The following is a 23,354-nucleotide window of genomic DNA, read 5'->3' as shown; positions in this document are numbered from 1 at the left end:
AAATCCTCCACAATCTAAACCTAGCCTATCTTTCCTGTAGAGTATCTCTCCATCTCAACAAAGATGCTATATACCAACCATTCCCAAGACTCTCATTCTCTGAAAAAGTCTATGCACTATTAGACCTTCATGCTTTTTAACTATTCTATTTGCTCTCCCTGGTGCATCCCTGCCCACGCCCCATCTCCATTCACTGAAATTTCACCTATTCGTCACTGTCCAAATGAAATACTATCTCCTCTGTGAACCCTTGGTTAATCTCCAGTCGGGATTAATTACTACCCAACCCCTTCTCTTGGTGTTCCTATAGCACATTCAACATACACTACTAGTACTACTACTACTACTTTTTCTTCTTCTCCTCCTTCTTCTTCTCCTTCTCCTTCTTCTTCTTCTTCTTTTAGCTTTTATATTTGAGTTTATTCTTCATTTAACTTTTAAAACACTACTATAGTTGACTATTAAAACAAAAACAATAGCAAGTAGTGAGCTATGATTATAGCCCTTCACTCATTCACTACTGCATATAAAATGCCAACAGTGTTATTCACTGGCCCCATTAAGAGGTCTGACACTGAACACCACCCCTCGGATGATGTTCATCATCCTCATATGCTTCCCCATTGTAATGGTGCCATCCTTCCTGACTTGGATCAAAGTTGACCAGTTCTACCTGGTCCTTTTTATCAGTCTCTTCTGCTTCTACTTCCTTCCTCTCAGGTAGCAGTTTTTCCAGCAAAGAGAGTTTATCAGGAGAGAGAAGGGAAGTTTACCTTAAATTCGATGATCAGGCGACCCTTCTCATATGGTCTATGATAAATTGGCATGCCTTCATTTAGCACACACTTGATATCTCCATGCTTGACAACTGGACCTGGATGAGAGGTGATGATTAGTGGTTTAGTTATCAAGAGTATGTATTGGCTTTTGAAAGCCGCACAGTGCTTCAACCAGCTGTAGGTCCATACACATGAAAAGGTCTTCTCCTCACTGAGTAAAAACAGCATGGCCCTTCTGATCTAAAACAATGATAATATCTCCTGGTTCCAGTCCTGGTTTTTGGTCTCCTTCACCATGGAATGTTATCTTCTGGCCATCTTTCATGCCTTTGTCAATATGAACTTCTAGAATCTTCTTTTCTTGAACTATCTTCCTTCCATTGCAGCTTTTACATCTAATCTTTAGGACTGATCTGTTCCCTATCGCCCTGGTACTCCATGCACACAGATTCAATTTGCTGAACCATTCCAGGTCCTATCTGATGAATTCTTATTTGAATTCCAGTACCTGGGCAATTGGGACAACATTCAACTCCTTTCTTACCACCTCCGCCTTCACACTTATCACAAATCATATTCTTTAGCAGAGTTAGGTTTCTTATTGCACCATTATATAAATCTTCTAAGGTTACTGAGAGCTGACGCACAACATTTTTACCTCTCCGTTCTTTCTGCATCCTTCCTCCTCCTCCAAAACAAGTATCAAAGATGTCCGTGTGGGAGCCAAAACCACCACCAACTCCACCTTCTTTAATTGCCTGTTGGCCTCCTTTGTCATGTAATTCCCTTTTCTTTGCATCAGAAAGTACTTGAGAAATCTGTTTAAACTTCTCTCCTTCATTCGGATTCTTATCAGGGTGGTATTTCAAGGCCAGTTTCCTGTAGGCCTTTTTCAATTCCTCCTGGGTGGCATTGGGTTTGACCCCCAAAATATCACAGTAAGTGGTTTCTTTCACCATTTTCTACAGCTGGTGAGAGGACCGAGGCCCGTGTGGGGGAGCAGGAAGGAGCACATTGCTGGGTGCAGCTCAGGCAGCCACCGCTCTGCCACATCTCACCGAGCATTCTCAACATACACTTCTTTATCACATGTTCTTCTGTATTTTACAGTGTTGCTGCATATAAATCTGCCCCATAAATTGTGAGTTCTTTAAGACAGGGATTATGACTTATTTGTTCTATGCCCTAGCACCCACAAAACACTGCCTAATATATAATAAAATCTAGTAAGTCAAATCATTATGCTGTACACGTTAAATTTATACAGTGTTGGGTCAATTATATCTCAACTAGAAAAAAAAGAAAAAAAATAATTATAGAATTCAATAAATTAAATATACTCCCAATAGTTTGTGTAGAAAGATCTTCTAGGTACTTGAAACAAAGGACAGTAAGGGAAAATAAATGTAGGAAACGTGCCAACTAAAGAAAAAATAGTGTAGGTGTACATTCAAAATACATTTGTATACAGACATTCTTTCACCTGGTTAAGGTCAAGGAATACGTGATTTATGGGCTTTTCATCTCAATCTGCTCCCAAACCTAACTTTGTATTACAGACTGTCATGGTGGATCACATGTTCTCACAGAAGCAATATTCTATTTCTTTTTAGTTGGCAGAGATACTGAAAAATCATTATTTTGCTTTAGTATCTTGATGGTATGGTTTTCCTTTTGGGTTATTTTACTCTATTGGACATGTGAGTAAAGTCTTATTTCTGGGAAGGAAAGGTATAAATTAAGCAACCACAAATGGAAAAATAAGTAACTCTGTTTGTGTGCTCTATATGACTGCTAAATGTGACAGTGTTTTAACCTCTATTTACATTTTGTTCTCATTGTTTAAAACTATGGAACCAATATATCAAGTAGATATTCCCTGATTGATAAAGATAGATAAATAGATACATAAATACATAGATAAAATTTCTGACGGAAAGGTAATATGAGTAGCAGGATTGTAATGTCTTATAATAATGTCTAACTATATTGAAAATAGGAAAACAGAAAACCCCACACAATTCTATAGCAAATGCCATTTGCACCCGAGCCTCAGGTCCCTTCCCTTCCAGAGATCTCCTACAAAACAGTACCCCCACTAGTTGCCGACTTCCTGTCTGAGTGCATTCTCTGCCTATGAGAACATGCTCAGCCCAGGCTAATATATCTGCTGCCGATCTGATACCCCAAAAGTAACCCTCAACCACTGAGTGATAGAAGTTGCTGGATAAATAGCCCAGAATATCTGCCTTTCAGTGGAACAGTTCTGATATACAGTTCACAAAGTATCTCACAGTGTCCCAGAGAAACCAAGCCCCCGTTGACCGTAGTGGCAACGCACTCATGACTGCCTTCTTTATTAACTTGCCTACTTTTCTTGACTAATCCTCACTCCCTTTTCAGTGCTTCCTGGGATCACCTTAAACTACTCATACTCTATCTCAAAGTACCGAACTCTATCTCAAAGTCGGTTTTTGAGGGAATCAAAACCAAAGTTCCTGTAACAATACTTTTTTTAAAATATGGGGAATATATTTTTTAAATTTATGTTTTAGGATTACATGTTTTTCATACATGTCATTTATTTTTAAAAAGTTACTAGCTTCATTTATGAAACAAATGCCAATGTACATATAAACTATTTTCCAGATAAGAGTAACACACACACAAACTTACATACGTACTAAAGAATGCATTCTGTACTTGAGTTTAACTTAGCTTTTACTTAATAACTTTTTTAGTATTTACCTTTCTTTTCATCTTACAGTTCATAAAGATCACTTTCTCATATTATATATTTTATCACTTTTGGTGACATTCTACTGTAATTTGCTATGGTAGTTATCATTTGTAACTTGAAAAACACATTTAAATAAAAACTGTCTATTATAAATTTTCACGTACTTATAATTCAGTTACATTAAATTAAACATTTTCCTCTAAATGCCCCTGTGATATTTAGTATATCATTCTCACTGACTCAGGTATACAATATAAAACTTTATCCAAATAGAACTACTACGATTGGATTATCTCTAATCATAATAGCTTTCCTTTCCCTAAATCTACACACAAAATTTATAATGATGCAAATTGAGAAAAATATGAAGGACTATCACCAAGTAGTTTGTGTCTTAAACATTTGGATCACATAGCTAACTATTACAATGAAGGCATTTCCCAGGGAAATTCTAAATAAGAGATTATTTTCCAGTTTCCATTATTTTGGTTGAAACATTTTTCTGGTAATTCTAGAATCCCAAATTGAGATCTGAGCATTGACACAGATGTATTTGCACCTATTTTTTTAAAAGATTTTATTTATTTATTTTTATTTATGAGAGCGAGAGCACACACGTACACGCAAGCAAGTAGGGGGGCACAGGGAGCCGGAAAAGCAGGCTCCCTGTTGAGCAAGGATTCCCCATGTGAGACTCAGTCCCAGGACCCTGGGATCATGACGTGAGCCAAAGGCAGATGCTTAACCAACTGAGCCACCCAGGTGCCCGTTGCACCTATTTTTTAGAGAAAGAAACTTGCAGTTAAGAGGCACACCATGTGCTATGGGTTATTTCTTGTTATAAGGAATGTGTCTTCTCTTCCTCATATTTAAATCATTATTTTACTAAATAAACATAATCTGGCTAATACCTTAAAGAACTATTTACATTATTACCAGGTATATTAGTAATAAATGGGAAGATTTAATATGAGATTTTAGTATTTTTATAATATGCTCGTTAGAATAAGATAAACATGGTCTATCCAGGAAAATGAAAGAAGGTTTCTCATGGACCCAGACATTTCTCTTGTGGCTCCTGCCTTTCAAGGCATCTTTATAAAAGGGAACCCTATCCTAGTTAATGAAAATATTTCATTTGGGGGCTTTACAAAATCTTTGTTCTATCAGGAATATTCCTTTGTAATAAAAATGTTATTTTTATGATAAACTGAAAAAATTTAAAAAATAAATAAATTCAAAAACTTTCAGTCCTTATAAAATCATCCAAATAATTTCTAAAAATCAATATAGGCTTGTTTTTATTTTTTTTCTTCTTGGAATTTCAAAATAATTTTGCAATTTGAAATGCAATTTGAAAATTCCTCCAAACACACGTTCTGACAATGTTCACAATCGTCTAGGCATTCACTTGCTTCATTGAACACAAATCAAGCACATTTCTTTTTTTTTTTTTTAAAGATTTTATTTATTTATTTGACAGAGATAGAGACAGCCAGCGAGAGGGGGAACACAAGCAGGGGAAGTGGGAGAGGAAGAAGCAGGCTCATAGCAGAGGAGCCTGATGTGGGGCTTGATCCCATAACGCTGGGATCACGCCCTGAGCCGAAGGCAGACGCTTAACCGCTGTGCCACCCAGGCGCCCCTGAGCACATTTTTATATAACTCCTTTGGGCCATATAAGAAGAATGAAATGTGATTCCTGCTCCTTTGCAGGTTACGATCCAGTAAGATTGATAAACCAGCACATGAAAAACCACAAGTCCTGCTATAAGAGCTGTACAAACAAAGGAACCTGAGGGTGCAATGAATGTACTGGGGTAAGAAATAAGAATTCACAGAAGAGGAGGCGTTTGTACTGGCATTGAAAAATCCAATTTTATAAAGCAGCATTGGGGAGGGCATTCTACACAGATATTAGCAGATGCCAAAGGATGGAGGTGGAAGGAGACAGCCCAAAGAGAAGAGTGAGCATTTAGACGTGGTTTGGGCCTGGGTATTTAATTGGACAGAAGAGATTCAAGATGAGATGTGGCCCAGTGTGGTGTGATAGAATATGGGAGATCTTTGAGGACCTTAATTTTAGTATCTACCCATCAGAGTCAGATGAACTGCCTGAATAGGTCAAAAATACTTCCAGGGTGTGAGACGGAGTGATTCTCAAGACTGCAGGAATCCTGTGTAACACTGCTAATGGGCGGATGAGATACAGTGCCTCACTGAGCCCCTGGCCAGCTGAAGTCAGCCCTTCTGTTCCTGGGAGAGAGTGTGGCAGACCACAGATTTATCCAAATGTCATGGAAATTAGATGAAATCATTACTTTGAAATCATGTTTCAAAGTAAGTACAATGTCCTAGCCATTCTACTGGTCTCTGAGCAATCTGTATGTGCATACCTTTGTACATACATACAGAAAATATACACCAGCTTATTTACGTGTCACTGCCAAAATTCATCATATTGGCTATGTTGAGACAGGGTCTACTTCAAATAGCTACGAACACAATGGAAAAAGAATTTATACAATAAAAAGACAGAAAATAGAAATCTTTTAAAAATTTTTCATTCTTAGAAAAAGTTATCCAGAAAAAGATACACAACAGTTCAGTTAGTTCTTAGCAGGTATGCTGTGGCACGTTATCTTACGGCAAATCCTTCTCAAGTGTTCTGAAAATGTTAGAGTTGTGCACAAAATTCACTTTTGCAACTAAATGTAAGTGACAACAGCTGACGTACAGAATGTCCATCTTAGCAAGCTGTGTCCCACAAGGTGTTCTACAACCAATGAGTAAGGGACACAACACAAATGAAGCTGGCACTCTGGCACTAAAAAAATAAAATCAGTTTACTGAAACATGTGAAAAATGGTAAGGGGAGCTTGAGAGTAATAAGGAATTTTATTCAAACAGTGACATAATACTGAAGAGCAGATAAGTGAAGTGGAGACTGAAAGAGCTTTTGTAGGTATTGAAAGACATTGTTATTCGTTATGGTGCTTGTATCCTAAGTGCTGACTTGCTTCGTCCTGATTTGCATCCTTTAACACCATCACGTGTGTGCTGCCACAAATTCTAGTATTAGAAAGTGTGTCATGACACCCAAAATGTTCATGACACCAGTCTTTTAACATTTGGGATTAAGGCATAATGTATCTCTTGAGAGATCCAACAAGCAGAGGTGAACGAAAAAAAAAAAAGTTTGGCAGTTAAAGTATCACTTGAAGCACTGTCATAACTATTTCCTAGTTGTTATTACCCTATCATATGTATTAATGTGTGGGCTCTGTACTGAGACCATTTAAGTTCAAATTTCATAAGCATATAAATTTCCAATATAATACATTTTGTATTTCTCTGTAGCCACTATGAAAAATGGTATGGAAGTTCTTCAAAAAATTAAAAAGAGGACTACCATATAATCTAGCTATTCCACCTCTGGGTGTTTATCTAAAGAAAACAAAAACCCTAGCTCAAAAAGATATCTGCACCCCCAAGTTCACTGCAGCATTATTTATAACACCCAAGCTATGGAAGCAATTTAAGTCCCCATAGATGGATGAATGGATTAAAAAAAATGTAGTATATAATTTAGTAGAATAGTACTCAGTGATAACAAAGAAAGAAGCCTTGTCATTTGCGACAACATGGATGGACCTTGAAGGTATTATGCTAAGTAAAAGAAATCAGATGGAGAAAGATACCACGTGATTTCACTTACATGTGGAACCTAAAAAACAAACCAAATGAACAAACAAAACAAAACTCATAGATACAGAGACCATATTGGTGGTTATCAGAGGGTAAGGGGGTTGGGGTGGGCAAAATGGGTGAAGGGGGTCAATTGTATGGTAATGAATGGTAACTAGATTTATCATGATAATTACTTTGTAGTGTATATGGATATCAAATTATTATGTTGTACACCTAAAACTACTGTATTGTTTTTATCAATTTTCCCTCAGTTGAAAAAAAGTGTATTTCTTGCTCCTTTAATAGTGTAATGAGAATAGGCAGTGAGCTTGGGAATCTCTTCCACAAAACTTTATTCAGGGATTTAGATTCATCCATTTCATATCTTTATCCTCCCACTGGACCTCTGAGTGTTCCACTGGATGCTTTCCACTAAACCAAGAAATCAAGGACAAAGAGTGCACAGACAATCTCATGAGAATAGTTCTAGCAGTTTTAGGGCAGACCAAGAGGTGAATATATGACTTCTATACCAATTGTATTGGCCAGATGTCAGTCACATGGCTCTACCTAACTCTAGAGGAGTCCAAGAAATGTCTAGTTATGTGCCAAGGAGATAAATGGTAATGGGATTTGGTTGAACCTGTTGTATTGTTTTTGTTCCAAGCGGGGTATGGCCACTCTCATATAACTTTGGTATCTAGAATATTGGCACTAAAATATAATTTATGTTGTACTGGTCAAAGAGTTATTTTAAATTATGGCTAGCCTTCTGTAAGACGGATGCTAACAACCCAGAAACGGACCTAAGGAAATCCAGTAGGGTGGAGAGAAGCATAAAAAAGTACAATGTATGATCTTTTGCTCAGTAGACTGAGGATTCTTAGCACACAGAAAAGAAAACTAGAAAGGCCAGCATATAGACGAGGTACTGGACTGAATACATGGGACTTTTAATTCTAAAGTTATAAACAATGGGTAAAAGATCCAAAAGATAGATTTGATAAAAGTTGCATAAAAATCAAAGATCCATAAATGTCAAAGTACTGCTGTGGGGCTTATAAACTCTACATCATTGCAGGTTGAAATTTGCCATCAGCTCATCAGGGTTTTGTGGTGAATGTGGCACTAGATGGGATATTGGGCCAACTAACCTCTGAAGTCTCTTCTAGGCTGAAATTCTAGCTCCTGTGGCTGATTTTTAAAGTATGGTTCCTTACTGTGAATCTTGAACAAAGAAGCTATCTGCAAACATCTACCCTTCCCCTTAAATCTGAAAATTATTTGAACACATTATCCCCTACCTCATCCCATTTATTTAACATTATCATAAAGATGTCCAATTTTATTTGAAATGTTTTAAAATTATTTTAAAATGTCAGCCAAATCATTGTCCTTTCTTTAATTTTATATTTGGAATCACAGAAGGAAGAATTTGGCTTCCTGTAATAAATAATGGCCCTATGTTTCATTTTAAGAGGCAATTCATTTGTGGGTTGGCTGTCAGTATTCTGCAGCTGGATATTCAGAACCTCTAGTATTATGGGAGAGACTAGGGAACTCAGAATGACCTGGCAACATTCAGGGAGATCAGCTATTTCAGTGAGGTTGTCTTTAATCCAGCAGCTCTTTTCAAAAATCTTTCCAGCTATTTGACTTTTCAAGGTTTGATTCCATATCCCAAAATCTTATACTTTGGAAAATTTGTGATAAAGATTTTTTTTTTCTTCCCAGATATTGCATTATCTTTGCGAAATTGAATATTGATCCCTTTCACTCAGACAGTTTTGAAGTCAAGGATAATTCTGAGCCTTGGGTCCTGGTTTAAAGCCATAGCACATAATTTTACATATATACTTCATGGCTCTCTCCAGTGAATTTAGTTTTTGTAATCAGTGAATCCTGTTTGCAACAGAGTATGGAGACTGGGTTGTCATATGTTTCATTTGCAAATATAAACTCCTGTGGACTAAATAGCTTTTTACAAGGCAAATTGGGATGGATTGGACTTTTCAACTTTTATTCAGGTATTAGAAATTCTTTGACCAGCCTTCTAATTAATGTCAAATATCTTTAATTATTTTTGAGGACCTTAGATTCACAAAAATCAGAACAAACAAGGTTGTATTGGTGGAAGCTCAAGGTTCCAGGGTCTAGGGCTACTTTTTGCATTAACAAGGAGAATATGCTGTTATTAAGTACTAACGCAGGGGGCCGGGAGGAGGGGAGTGCTAAATTTTAAATTGTAACTGTGGTTGAGTTGTGATATTTCTCTGAATATTATACAATCATGAAATTATTTTAAAACCTTGGAGGAAAGGTAACTCTTATACCTACTGAAGAAAGGCTATAGCATACTTCATGGCATCAGTTTTCAGTCTATATAAATAACCCTAACGGTGGCAATCTCACAGCTTCCAAGGTAGCTCATTACTACCTCAGACGACTATAGTCTTCGAAGGCTATTCTACATATTAATGAAATTCCACTTGCAGGGAGTTCTGTTCCCTAAGGCCACATAAGACAATTTATAATTTTATATCTAAGTAATAGATTTGCAGAAACTGGAAGGTTGTCATCAATGTAGATTAGTGCAATTTATTTAAAATAGTGACTACATTATTAATTCATTATGGATACCCTATTAAAAGTTTTCTTTAAAAAAAAAAACTGGGCAGAAATAAAATAGCTTGAAAACATCTTTGCAGCCTACAAGGTGGGGCTGCATCTTCTGCAAGCTCTAAAAGTAGTTACAAATGAAATGCATGGATGATGTGATTGCTACATTTCTGCCGAGAGTTTAAAGAGCAAAATCTAGATATGCATGCCTCTGTAAGACGAGTAATGTTTCTTTTATTTTCAGTACACTTTCTTTATGAAACTTAAGTTTTACTGTTTTTAAGTCTTTCTTTCTCTCTCCCTCCCTCTCTCGCTCTTTCTTTTGAGTTATAGCTGTGCTCTTTTCCTTCAATGTTTGACCCAAATGTAATCAGAATCAGAAACTCTGCCTCTCCTTTAGTCTACATTCTGAACTGATGAATGGATGGATGAATAAATCATTAAATAAATGAGTCCCATGAAGGTCCTGAACATCAGCTTCATAGCAAGAGTCCTTTTCACTTTTGTCCTCTTCATTTTTGTCCCAGGGTAGTTTGTCTTTTTACCCAAATATGGTAGATGGGCAACTCATTTACATATCTTTCATTTGGAGATTGCCAACCTATTCTGAAACTCCAGTACTAACAGATTCTCAGTTGTAAAAGTGTCTCCTTCATGGAAAGTCACTTCCCGGGAAAACTTTTGAGCCCACCATTCTCAGAATTTTGACTAAAATGTTTTTTATTTTAGTTTTACAGTATTATTTTGACACTAGGCACATCCTCCTTTTGGTCCCAGGATCAGTTTCTATAGCTGGGTTAAGCCACTGCTTGACCATCGGTTTCTAGTACGCATAGATTTTTTTGAGGTATTAAATGTTGTGCGTGATCTTTATGATGCAAATCATGAATTTATAGTGTAGAAAGCCATTCAGATTATGTGGTGACTCAGCTTCAAGTGTTCTGGATAATGTTTATTCTTTGGAAATTTCAAAATTAACAATATAACAGACCACCATATGCCTGCCACAATATATAGTTATTATACCTTTTTGTATGAAAGGGAAGAGAATATATATGTGAGATTTCGCACATAAAATAAAATCTCTTATGATAAACTTTTATTTTTTATTTTTTTAACATTTTCTTTCTGAACAAACTTCAGGCAGAAAAGTTGATATTAATACCAAGTTGATAATAATCTGTGTCTCTTCGTGGCGGTCAGTATCTCACTGATATAGTTATATAAAATAGCTGGCTGTCATCTTGTATAGCACATTATGTGATAATCAAATTTGAGCTTTCCTTCTGGGGACACCATCTCCTGAGACATTTTATGTATCCTGTCAAGACTGTTAAGCACTGACATTTCATATTTATTCTGAAGAGTGATACTTCCAATTCTGCTTATTCTTTTATTTGAGAATTTATTACAGCACACATAGAATATTGATTGTCATCAAACATCTTGCAAAAGAATTGATATGAAAGTTAGAGAGAAGGACACAGAAAAATAGATCAATGTGACTCTATATGAAAATAACACCTGCCACAATTCTCAACATCTTTAATAAAGAAAATACAGCTCATTAAATATGTTTTTAGAACACATTCCCCCCATGAAAAAAAAGAAATATAATATTGAAATAAAAATGTTATTAAATTTTAAACCTAGAAACTAATCCCAAGGCATCTTGATCCATCAGTAGCTCAAATTATATGATCCTTTTTGAGTAATAAAGGCTCCAAATAGCACATAATAATTCCTGTGAACGTAGGCTGTAGAAGTGGAAAATTATATTCACAACCAGATACCAGGACAAAGGGAGGTCATAGATCAAAAAGATTTCGAGCTGAAAGATCTAGGTGTAGGACTAGATGCTACCCTTTACGTTTTTAATTGTATAGAAGATCTTTATCATTTATTAAATCTATCAAAAATTAGGTGGTTCTTCCATCTGGATTCAATTTTTTAAGCTGCTAAAAACATTTCCCTGGTGATAAATGGGCACAGGCAGTTTTAAGATCAAATATTTATACCCCATAATATTATCAATGACCTTTTGTGGGTACCTTTAACTTTTATTATAAAATAGATTTATTTAGCATTTATTATGGACATTTTTAAATGTAAATAAGTAAACAGAAAACCCAACTTCATCTATTATCAACTCCTGGACAACCGTGTTTTACCTGTTGCCCCCTTACCATTGGTTTTATTCTCATTTGGCCAGCTGGATTATTTTGAAGCAAATCTTTGCAGGTAGTTTTTATTTGTTTATAAAGAACAAGGAGCTATCCTTTAACAAGGAATATCATATAAATAAGTCTGATCATTATAGATTTTTAAAATGTGTATTTCTTAGGTGTTGAAATGAAAAAAAAAAAGAGTAGCTTTAGAGCTGTCTTGCTTTAGTTTAACACCTGTCCCTGATGAAGGTAACAGACATCAAAATTGTCTCCTTATTCCCATCAGTGAATGAGTAAATAAAAATGTGGCAGTTGCTAGAAATCGTACGCAGAACAACCATGGAGGCTTCATCAACGTATTATCAGGAGACTTGAATGCTGGGGGTGGTGAGAGTTAAAATCTGAAGATGTGATGAAAATGAGCGTATTCTAAAAATTAAGATATTCTTGGAAAAGTAAGTAAAAAAGCTTTCCACTTAATGCTGAGAAAATGCAGAAACTACAATTAAGATGGGCATCGAGTTCTGTTGGCAGTAATTTGGTAGAGAAACAGTCTGGCCCTGGCAGCAGCAGGGGAATTCACAAATGTAATGGGAATTGTGGCTTGTTGAATTCTAACCTTCAGGCTTTGGCTAACCTGCTGTTTGACCTCAAGAGAGGCTTGGAACCTGCATTTTCTTCAGTCTTCTCTGGGGAAAGGAGGCATAAGGATGATGCTGGTGGTGATGATCATGCCTGTATATTTATATACGCTTGAAGTGGATTGGGTTATTATTCTAGTAATTTGTATTATTTTTTATATCTCACAATGTACATTCATTTCCTTTTCAAAAGAAGCCCAAATGAGTAAGGCATGTATTTTTCCCTCTCTGACTGGGGTAACTAAGTCTGATAGGGTATGTAATTTATTAAAGGTCAACAAGGAGGAGGGGTGCAGAGCCGATGCTTGAATTCACTTCTGATTCCAGCTCAAGGCTATGATAGCAGATTGCTGCTGTCTCTACTATGGAAAGATAGTAGATATTAAACCTGTGGTTTTCACTTCTGTCCACCCCTCTACTGCTTTTGTTCGGTCCCCTGAGACCAACATGTTACATTTTGAAAGGTTTACAGTGTTAGTCACACATAGGAACAAGATCACTCTACCAGAATAAGAAATTCTCCTCTAGAATGTACAAATAGGATTTCTGAAGGACAGCAACTAAAAAGGAAAAGAAAAAAAATTCTTTAGGCTAAAGGCAGGTTGGTAAATTAAGGTGGCATCTAAGAAACACACTGGGGTTTGTTGAGACTTGAGTGTGACTGTTCACTGAACCATTCAATAGGAGAGAGTACCAGATTGCTCAGCTCTGATTACAGACAAATCAAGATTTTAAAAGGCCATCACATAAATCTGTCTATACTTCTTTCACTGAAAAAAAAAAAAAAGATATTTCCTTAAAATGTAATAAAAATATCCATGTCTGTAAATGATGCCTAATTCTTGGGCAGGGAATGAGGGTCGGAGGCTTACAAAAAGAAGCGTGACATACTCATGTTTCCTCTTATGTTCCTCTCATGTTCTCTCCTCTCCTATCAAAGGAAACTTCATGGCTTAGCACTTGAACATGTAGCCAAAACATTGTGTTTATGCAGATAAGCTTGAAATAAAGGATCAAGACAAGCCAAGTTTGAGAAACAGTTCACTATTATTATTTTAAAGAATTTTTATTTATTTATTTGACAGAGAGAGAGAGCACAAGCAGGGGGAGCAGCAGGCAGAGGGAGAAGCAGGCTTCCTGCTCAGGGAGCCCAATGTGGGGCTCGATCCCAGGACCCTGGGATCATGACCTGAACCAAAGACAGCCGCTTAACCGACTGAACCACCCAGGCACCCCGAGACAGTTTATTGCTGAAGAGAAAGTGCTAGACCAAGAGTCTTGCTCTAGCTCTGGTTCTAGCCCCATCTGCCTTTACTGTGTGACTTGGGTGATTCCACTCAATTCATCCAATTTCCTGAGTGTGCCAGCTCTATTAGACACAAACCAAGTAATCTCCATCAGAGTGGTCTCACAACTGAATAAGAAAAATTAAGTCAATTATATAAATGGCTTTAACATAGATGGATTAAGATAAGTGCATTATGAAGGGTACTAAGAGATTTGCAGTTTCTAAGGCAGGTGAGTTCACCCTGGATAGTTTTCAGGAAAGGCTTTGTAGTAGAAGAATTTTGGCCCAATAACTACCACTTCCCTTATTATGCCTATAAAAAATGACACATTATATGAACACAAGGGACTTTGCAGATGTAATTAAGGTTGCCAGTCAATTGACATTAAATTCGGGAGATTACTTTGGGTTATTTGGGTGGATGCAATGTACACACATGAGCTCTTAAAAGTAGAGCTTTCTCCCAGCTGAGGGTAGGAGAGGAAGTCGGAGAGACGCAGCTAGAGGGGAAGTCAAAGCGATGTGAAGTGTGAGAGACTCGGCCAGCCATGGTGAGGAGGGGGTAAGATGAAAGTCATGAATGTGGGTGGCTTCCAGCAGCAAAAATCAGCACATGGCTACTAGCCCGCAAGGAAATGGAAACCTCAGTCCTACAACCTCAAGAAAATGAGTTCTACTCACAACATGAATGATTTTAGAAGTGCATTCCTCCCCAGTGACTCTGGTGCTGCCCTGCCAACACCTTGATTTTGGCCTTGTGAAACCTGGGGCAGGCGACCCAGCTGAGCCCACCAAGACTTCGGACCTACAGAACTGTGAGACTAAAATTTTGCATTGCTTTAAGATTCAAAATTTATGGTAACTTGTTATACCACCACAGAAACAATTATAAGCTTCATGGCTATGGGCTTTAATATATGGTTTCGATTTTAAAAAGAAGAGACTAAGGGAGGCATCCCAGGAAAGTGTAGGTAATAGCACAAAGGCAGAATAATTCAAGTGTGATACAAAATCAATTCAGTTTGCCTCATAAAACTGAGTTTCACAGTTTCTATTAGCTCATCTGTAAGTGTGTTATACACATTTTTCTTTGGAGGCCTAGGGGTATAGGAAAGTGGCCCAGGGGAAACTGTGGGGAATACTGAAGGAAAGAACCCTGTTGACCCATTCTGGATCATTCCATTCACAACATCCTTGCCCTCACACTGCTTCAACCATTAATGTTTTACTTTCGTCATCATCTGTATAGGACTCGATGTGTCATTTGAAGAAAGGATTTGGCAGTTTAAAACTTTAAAACAACTAAAGTCAAGGCTTGCTTCAGATCAACAGTCTATAATCATTTCTCAAGCATGTTATGAGGATCAAATTCGGTAACTGTGAAATGTTACAGTTTCACAGCACAGGTAGGTTTCCTATGTGATATGCACTGATGTAAGTATGACCCAGAGGACCACCACTCAAGAGTGGCACTGTCATTAGAAGTAATCATGCTCTAGCACAAGTCTAATGATTTCACTACAATAGAACTCTCTCCCCCTTCTTTTGGAATAGTTTAGGGTGGCTGTTTAGGGTCCGGGAGAAGAGAAAACTGATCTGCATAATCATTTAGGACACAAATTGAAGCTCTGCTATCTTCACTATGTGACTTCTCTTCTTTTTTTTTTTTTTTTTAAGATTTTATTTATTTGTCAGAGAGAAAAAAAGCATAAGCAGGGGGAGCAGCAGGCAGAAGGAGAGGCAGGCTCCCTGCTGAGCAGGGAGCCCAGTGTGGGACTCAGTCCCAGGACTGTGGGATCATGACCTGAGCCAAAGGCAGATGCTTAACGGACTGAGCCACCCAGGCGTCCCCAGTATGTGACTTCTAAGTACGCTCAAGTCAAATCATTATCATTCTGCTAAAGTGGGGAGAAGCAGGGAGGGGATGCTTAAGGGAACTTTTATGATCAAGGCCAGGAAGAGGCATATATAACATCTACTCTCATTTCATTAGTAAGCACTGAGTTAGCTGTGAGAACACAACCTAACCATCTGGCAGGCTGGGATATGCAGTATTGCCAGGAGCCAAATGACCAGCCACCATGGAAGGAGTAAGGTTGAAGATTTTGACTGATGCCTGTCTCTGCCTCAGAGTCATCTGCAAAAAAAAAAAAAAAAAAAAAAAAAGCCTCCAGGATAAGGAAGAGATGTAATATTTTCATTAGCAAAAATCTATGGGGCTGATGTGGAGATGGCATGTATAGGTGGAGGGAGGAGAGAGGACCCAGTGTTGGTACCGGTGTCAGCAATAAGAGAAAGGTACTATGAGTTTTCTCTCATAATTTATGAAATCTACATGCATTCTACTTATGATAAGATTTTGTGGTATCTCACAATAACAGAGGAGTGCACAAGGACCCAAGTATCCTGAATAAGTTCCAGGCCACAGGTGGGCACAGACCTCAAAAGAATGAGAAGCAGTACACCTAAATGAGGCTCTATGGGATAGGAGAGAAAATCAGTATGGAAGCTACGCAGTGTACAAATGCTGCAAACGCAATGAGGTCCAAAAATTTCCACCATTATGAACGAAGTGAAGGACAATGACCGTTTGGGAATTTGACGGCAAGGAGCAGAGTCTTACTGAGGTCATCTATGGGTAAGTGAATGACTTTTTAATGTATTTTTTACGATGCAATGAATTTGTAAGTATAACTCTATGCCAAGAGTGTTTTCAACATACGTTCCATGCCAGAATAAAAGACACAGTCCATCTGTATGGCACCTGTATCTTATACCAAACAGTAAGAGATTCATGGAAAACATCACATGGCCTTTGGTGCAAAGACAGTTATCAAAGTTAAGAGATAACACCAGGTGTATAATGGTTACTGGTGAGTGCAGTGGAAAGGAAGATGCAAATTGTGTTTTTAAAGACTTGAAACCCCTCATATTGGAGAGAAATTACATTTTCTTTTCCAACTGCAAAGGATAGAGCCCTCAAGAAAAAGTGGAAACTTAGAGAATTCAAATACATTGTTTTAGAAACAACTTCCTTTTGTCCTTAAAGATAGAATGGGAGGCCTTGAGAGAAAACTCACACTTTTTAACTAGAAGGTGGCAAGCAAAGTCCAGTTGACCAGTTGACCAGGAACACAGAAGGGAGAAGAGGTGGATGCAAGGTGAGAGCTCTAAGGGACCTTTGGGTTCCTTTCATTCTGAGCTTGTCGCTTCATGACAGGAATTCAACAACGACAAAATTCCTCTACACCTTAAAAATAATGCAGCTGCTCTGGATCATATTTCTTTGTTGTGGGATGAGTGTTTTGTTTGTCTTGACTTTCCTTTCTATTTTTTGAGAAGTTTGTGCAAAGATGACCCAATATGAATCAGCCTACTTTAAGGACAATAGGCACTAAAATTTTATTGCTTACTCCTTACTTTCTAAGAAGGAAAAAAAAAGACATTTTTTATAGAGAGTAGAGATATTCCTACAGGCACTTAGTTCCCCAAACTCCCAAGAAATAGAGGTGAGGATATAGACATTATTATACACAGGACATAAGGCACAAAACTATTTGCTTAAGGTAAGACACCAAGTCAATGCAGGAAGCAGATGATACCTCACCTTTGACTCTTCCTTTAGTATTTTGAGCCCTCACTGCAGTTGTTTCCTAAAAAATGTGACTTTTATGTTGATTAATGTTATTTTAAACATTCCATTATGAGTTCAAAATTATTGGCCTGAAACTTCAAACTAAAGCATAACAAAAAAATAAAAGTAAAGACAACTTTCACTTTCCAGAGGAAGAAAATTATTAGCTAAGGAAAACAGATTAGAACTTATGAAACAAGAAAGATTTTTGAATTACATATCATATTGATGAAAGATACCACCTTTGCTTTTGTTATTCCAGAGTACTTGAAAAGCTTTTTCAAAAGATTTTTACTCATCTTTATTTCAAAAGTTTAGTAAGCCTGATTAATATTGTTATTTTTATGTTACCAGCTCTGCTTATACTAAGTTTTCAACTTCTGCTGAAAGCCATCATCTGTTCCCTGGACTATTATAACACTCTCCTAAAAACTTCTGAAGTCCATCTTTTCAACATCAATGAACGCTGATGGAAAAACATTCTAAGTTATAGACTAGGATATGTGACTCTGTGCAAGAAGCATGCATGACTTTCCTTTAAATACAAGATAGTTCAAATTACTTAGCCTAACATTAAGATCAAGTTAGCAGTAAAAACTTTCTAAAATCTTATCATCCAGTAGTTTCTCATACCCTTACGTCCAATCATACTGGGGCACGTAAGACCATTCATAAAGAGTCATATATTTTCCTTTCTTCTTCTGAAAGTCCTTTGCATACCACAGACTTAATAACTTCTTAACCCATTTCTTTTCTATGCATGTCTAAAGTCTTTGTTTTTTAATTAGTTAATTATTTTTAAAGATTTTATTTTTTTTTTAAGATTTTATTTATTTGACAGAGAGAGACACAGCAAGAGAGGGAACACAAGCAGGGGAAGTGGGAGAGGGAGAAGCAGGCTTCCCTCTGAGCAGGGAGCCCGATGAGAGGCTCGATCCCAGGACCCTGGGATCATGACCTGAGCCGAAGGCAGACACTTAACGACTGAACCACCTAGGCGCCCCTAAAGATTTTATTTTTAACTAATCTCTACACCCAACTTGGGACTCGAACTTACAACCCCAAGATCAAGAGTTACATGTTCTACCAACTGAGCCAGCCAGGTGCCCCCAAATCTAAAGTCTTCTTATAGGACTTTCCTGGATTATTAAAGAGCCATGAACTTATCTTTCTCTTATTTCCATTGTATGTTATAGTCAATATTATATATCAACTATTATTTGATTACTTTATACTAGAATCATTTTATATTAGCATCAGTGTCTCTTTGCCCATCAGGGTCCAGTCAAGAAAATGTAAAATATATCAAATATTTTAATAAAAATATGATATATTTGGTTACATAAATATTTAAAAGACTGAAAAGGCAAAACAAGAAACAGTAAGATACTAAAGAACTATTTCCTGAAAGAAGCAGCTACCATTTCTGTAGATGAGGTTAAAAAAAGGGAAGAGGTGTTTTATTTTTTATTTTTAATTTTTATCTTACGTTATTTTATTTATTTGAGAGAGAGAGACAGACTGTGAGCAGGGGGAGGGGCAGAGGGAGAGAATCTCAAGCAGAGTCCCCACTGAGCATGGGGCCAGACACGGGGCTCGATCTCATGCCCCCCAAGATCATGACTTGAACTGAAATCAAGAGTAGGATGCTGAACTAACTGAGCCACCCAGGAGCCCCAAAGGGCAGGAGGTAAGTGTTTTTATTTTTTAAAAAGATTATTTATTTATTTGAGAGAGAGAGTCAGAGATAGGGAGAGAGCACAAGTGGGAAGGAGAGGGAGAAGAAGGCTCCCTCCTGAGCACGAAACCTGATGCAGGGCTCGATCCGACTCAGCCACCCGGGCGCCCAGGTAAGTGTTTTTGAACTGTAACTTGGAGGAGGCTCCTTCAGAGCTGGGGCCCATACTTCTTTCGATAGGACACTGGCTAGCTGTCCTGGGACCTCAGGATCTCAGAGAAAACAGTGGAGCTGGTGCCCAGACCTTTGAGGAGGGGCACTATTTCTCAAGGAGCACAGTGAGGCTGGTTGTGGAAGGAAGCGAAAAAACTGAAAATGGTATCAACTGCCACTCACTGCTAGAATAAAGAGACACTGCTGGGATTTGTGGACAGGAAGAGAAAACAGCACATTATGGAACTCAGCTTCTAATATTCCTCTAGCACTCATTAGCAGAACTATCAGGTGGCAACAGGCGAAGTAGGAACATGGTGGTTTTCATAGCCCAGTGAAAGCATCACAAAGAAAGCAAAGAAGGGTAGGATTGGCACTGAGGGACAAAATAATAGCCAACAATTTTCTTGAGACTCTGAGTTCCCAGAGGGCCAGGACCATGTATGGATCCTTATTTCTTCCACAGAGCATATTATAGCACTTCTCATGTAGTAGAAAATCAGTAAATATTTTATTTAAAATATGCATAAATCCTTGATTAACTCTGAGCCACAGATATCTCAAAAGTAAAATAAAAAGTACACCAACTCCTAGAAGTAAAATATAGAGTGATGTAAGATAACTTATGTCAAGGATAGCAAATTTTAAATAAAGTTTTGTACTTTATTTTCTATTATATTATCTTCAGGAGACCATTTCAGAAATAATGCAATAAACCTTTCCTACTGTTAAGGACACCTTGGTTTTCCAGGGGAAACAGATTAGAAGGGCATTCCAATGTCTTACCAAGCCTTTTTGTCAGCATTGTCTGAAATTTTTTGCAAGTTTGAAAATAAAATAAATATCTCTGAAATGAAATTAAAGTAATCTGTTTGGGTAAATAAGAATGAGAAACTTAGAAGGGGAGGATAAAGTAGACAAAAATATCTTAAGCATAAATTTCCAGATTTGGCATAGCCTTATATCAAAAGCCAATCAGGGATAATAAGACAATGTGTGGCTAACATGGAATTGAAATGAGAGGTATCATCTAAAAAATAAGAGATTAAGTAAATTAAACCTCCATAGTTTTATCTATTGATAAATGCTTCTTCATATTTAAGCAGAGAATGAGAGATATTTCCTACAAAGCACTGTTTATTATGGCAAAGTTTACAATATATTTGCCATCCTAGGCAATCGGAAAAAAAGAGATAGTGAGATGCAGACAGAGCGTGAAAAAAAAAGTGTGTGTGCGTATATATACGTGGTATAGAGGTATTGTGATTGGTAAATTAATACTCCTAAGTTCTTCAAGAAGATCAACACAGAAAACATCTTTATTTTCCTTCACTGACTTTCCATGAACTTTAACAAATAAATCATCAAACAAATCCCTACATACAAAAATGGCTAGCAATAAAATAACTGTGAACATTTACTTTTTTATTATTTGTTTTTGTTTTTCAGAGAGAAAGAGAACATGTGCACAAGCAGGAAGAGGGGCAGAGGGAGAGAGACTCTTAAGCAGGCTCCACGCTCAGAGCAGAGCCCAACGTGGGGCTCTATCTCATGACCCTGAGATGATGACCTGAACTGAAATCAACAATCTGACGATGCTTAACTGACTGAGCTACCCAGGTGCCCCAACCATGAACATATTAAGCCTTTAATGCCAGTCACAGAGGCAAGTGGTGCACAAATTACTTGTTTTATTTCTCACAATAACCCTGCAATGAAAGTACTATTATGTTACTAGCAAAATATCTGGTGCATAAAGTTACTTGGTTAATATTTGTTGAGTGAAAAGATACATGAATCACTAAACTTCCATTTTACTGATAAGATGCTGAGCTATGAAACAAAAGTTGCCCAATGTTATTTCATTCAACATGTTCTGAAGATTTAAAAATAAAAATTAAAAAAAAACCTATTATCAGTTTTTGAGATAAAGCTTTGGTATGATTAAAATAGTTAATGTTTAAATTCACATGTACATTGTTGAAAGAAGAGAAAATATTCACTCTGAGATAATGCCTCACAGAATCGTAGCAAGATTCTTTTAGTTAACAATGGCAACATTATAAAAATTTGGCATAGAAAGAGAACAATTAGAAAACCAGCATTTCTTATTTCTCAATTGATTACGACAAAGTTCATCTGTTACCAAGAACAATCTCTGCTTATATACAGAAAAAAAGGGGAATGATGATAAAACACATATTTCTGTATGTTTTTGAATGCATTAGATCAACTTCAAAAGTGCTTTTTTTTAAGTGCATTTGCTGACTCCTTGTCTCTTCTCCCCTTGCTCACTCTATTGCTCGAAGTTATATATATGTTAAACTCCCAACTATTCATACGTACGGATTCAGTTCAAATCCTACCTCTTTCATGAAAATTTTCTAGATAATTCTGCCCAAAAGAGGTGTATCTTTCCTTTGCATATTTATTTAAACTCTGACTTTTGGGAGGCACATTTTACCATCCACTTGCGTAATGGAAACTTGCATTTGAAGTCCAGCTGTAAGTCAATTCAATTACTGAACAGCATAAGCTATCTTACAGAAAGGAAAACAAACCATATATGGGGAAAGTTAACATCATCCAGAGCCTCAAAGTAGCTCTTTAATTTTCTTCCACAATTTCTGGTACTCTATTAAAATACACAAGAATTGAGTGAAAATCAAGAGAAAATAACAATGGAAAGGCACAAGAAATTTAGTTTTTTTTAAAAATTCAGAACTATAAAATGATTCATATGTGATTACTATTTAATAAATTAAATTGGATGTAAGCGGAAGGTATAAAAAAGAATTGCTTAGAGATTCTATTTTATGCATTACTTAAAATATAATGATTTAAAGTTCAGCACATGGATTTAATAGCATATTAGGCCTAGACGAAGAAAGAATTTGGGAAGTGGAAGATAGGACAGTAGAAATATCTGGAAGGAAGCATGGAGAGACAAAAAAATTATGGAAAATATGGAACAGATTGGATATGGGGAAGAGGTTCATGTATTTGAGGTTTAAGAGAGAGAATAGGTTATATGTCATTAGTTTCCCAAAACTGACAAAAGATACATCAAGCCAAAGATGTGAGTAGTGAACCTTAATTAATCAGGAAGGATACAAAGAAAATCACACCTAGGTATATCACAGTAGAACTCTGAAAAATAAATACAAAAGTAAAATCTGAAAGCAGCTGAAGAGAAGAAAATGAAAATCACTGTTTTCATCAATTCATCATTAAAATAAAAACAACGAAAATTTGGGGGCCTGGGTGGCTCAGTCAGTTAAGCATCAGACTCTTGCTTTCAGCTCTGATCGTGATCTCAGGGTCATAAGACCAAGTCCTGAGCCCTGTGTCCAGATCCATGCTCAGCACAGTCTGCTTGAGAGCCTCTCCCTCTCCCTCTGCCTCTCCATGCATTCACACACACACACTCTCTCTCTCTTCATAATAAATAAATAAAATCTTTAAAAAAAATGAAAATCAGAAGACAGTAGAATATCTTTAACAGCTAAAAGAAAATACCTGCAATAACTGCCCAACTATAATTCTTCTCCTAATGGAAGTATCCCTTAAAAAAATGAAGATAATATCAAAGATATTTTTCAGACAACCAAGAATTCATCACCAAAAGACTTCACTAAAAGAAATGGCAACAAGATTCATAAATTATTATGAAAAGAATGGATTATTCAATAAATGTTATAATTTGTTATTCATATAAAAAATAATGGGGACCTTTGCTTCATAGTACACACAGAAGTAAATTTCAGATGATTAAAAACCTAATGTGGAAAAAAAGAAACTTTAATTTTTTTAGGAGGAATTTGTGGTAGAATATTTCTTTCTTTTCTTTTCTCTTTTCTTTTTTTTTAAAGATTTTATTTTAGTTATTGACAGAGCAGACAAG

General features: G+C 36.8%; 1 pseudogene; it reads right to left on the bottom strand.

The window, feature by feature from the left end:
• Positions 1-559: 559 nt before the first annotated feature.
• On the bottom strand, positions 560-1,738 carry LOC123801301 (dnaJ homolog subfamily A member 1-like; annotated as a pseudogene).
• Between the last annotated feature and the right edge of the window lie 21,616 nt (positions 1,739-23,354).

This window comes from Ursus americanus, chromosome 4 (genome assembly GCF_024610735.1).
Source record: "Ursus americanus isolate L20-20 chromosome 4, mUrsAme1.1.p, whole genome shotgun sequence".
NCBI classification, from domain to species: Eukaryota; Metazoa; Chordata; class Mammalia; order Carnivora; family Ursidae; genus Ursus; species Ursus americanus.
The sequence above is the reverse complement of the archived record's forward strand: the minus strand, read 5'-3'. Positions and strand labels throughout refer to the sequence as shown.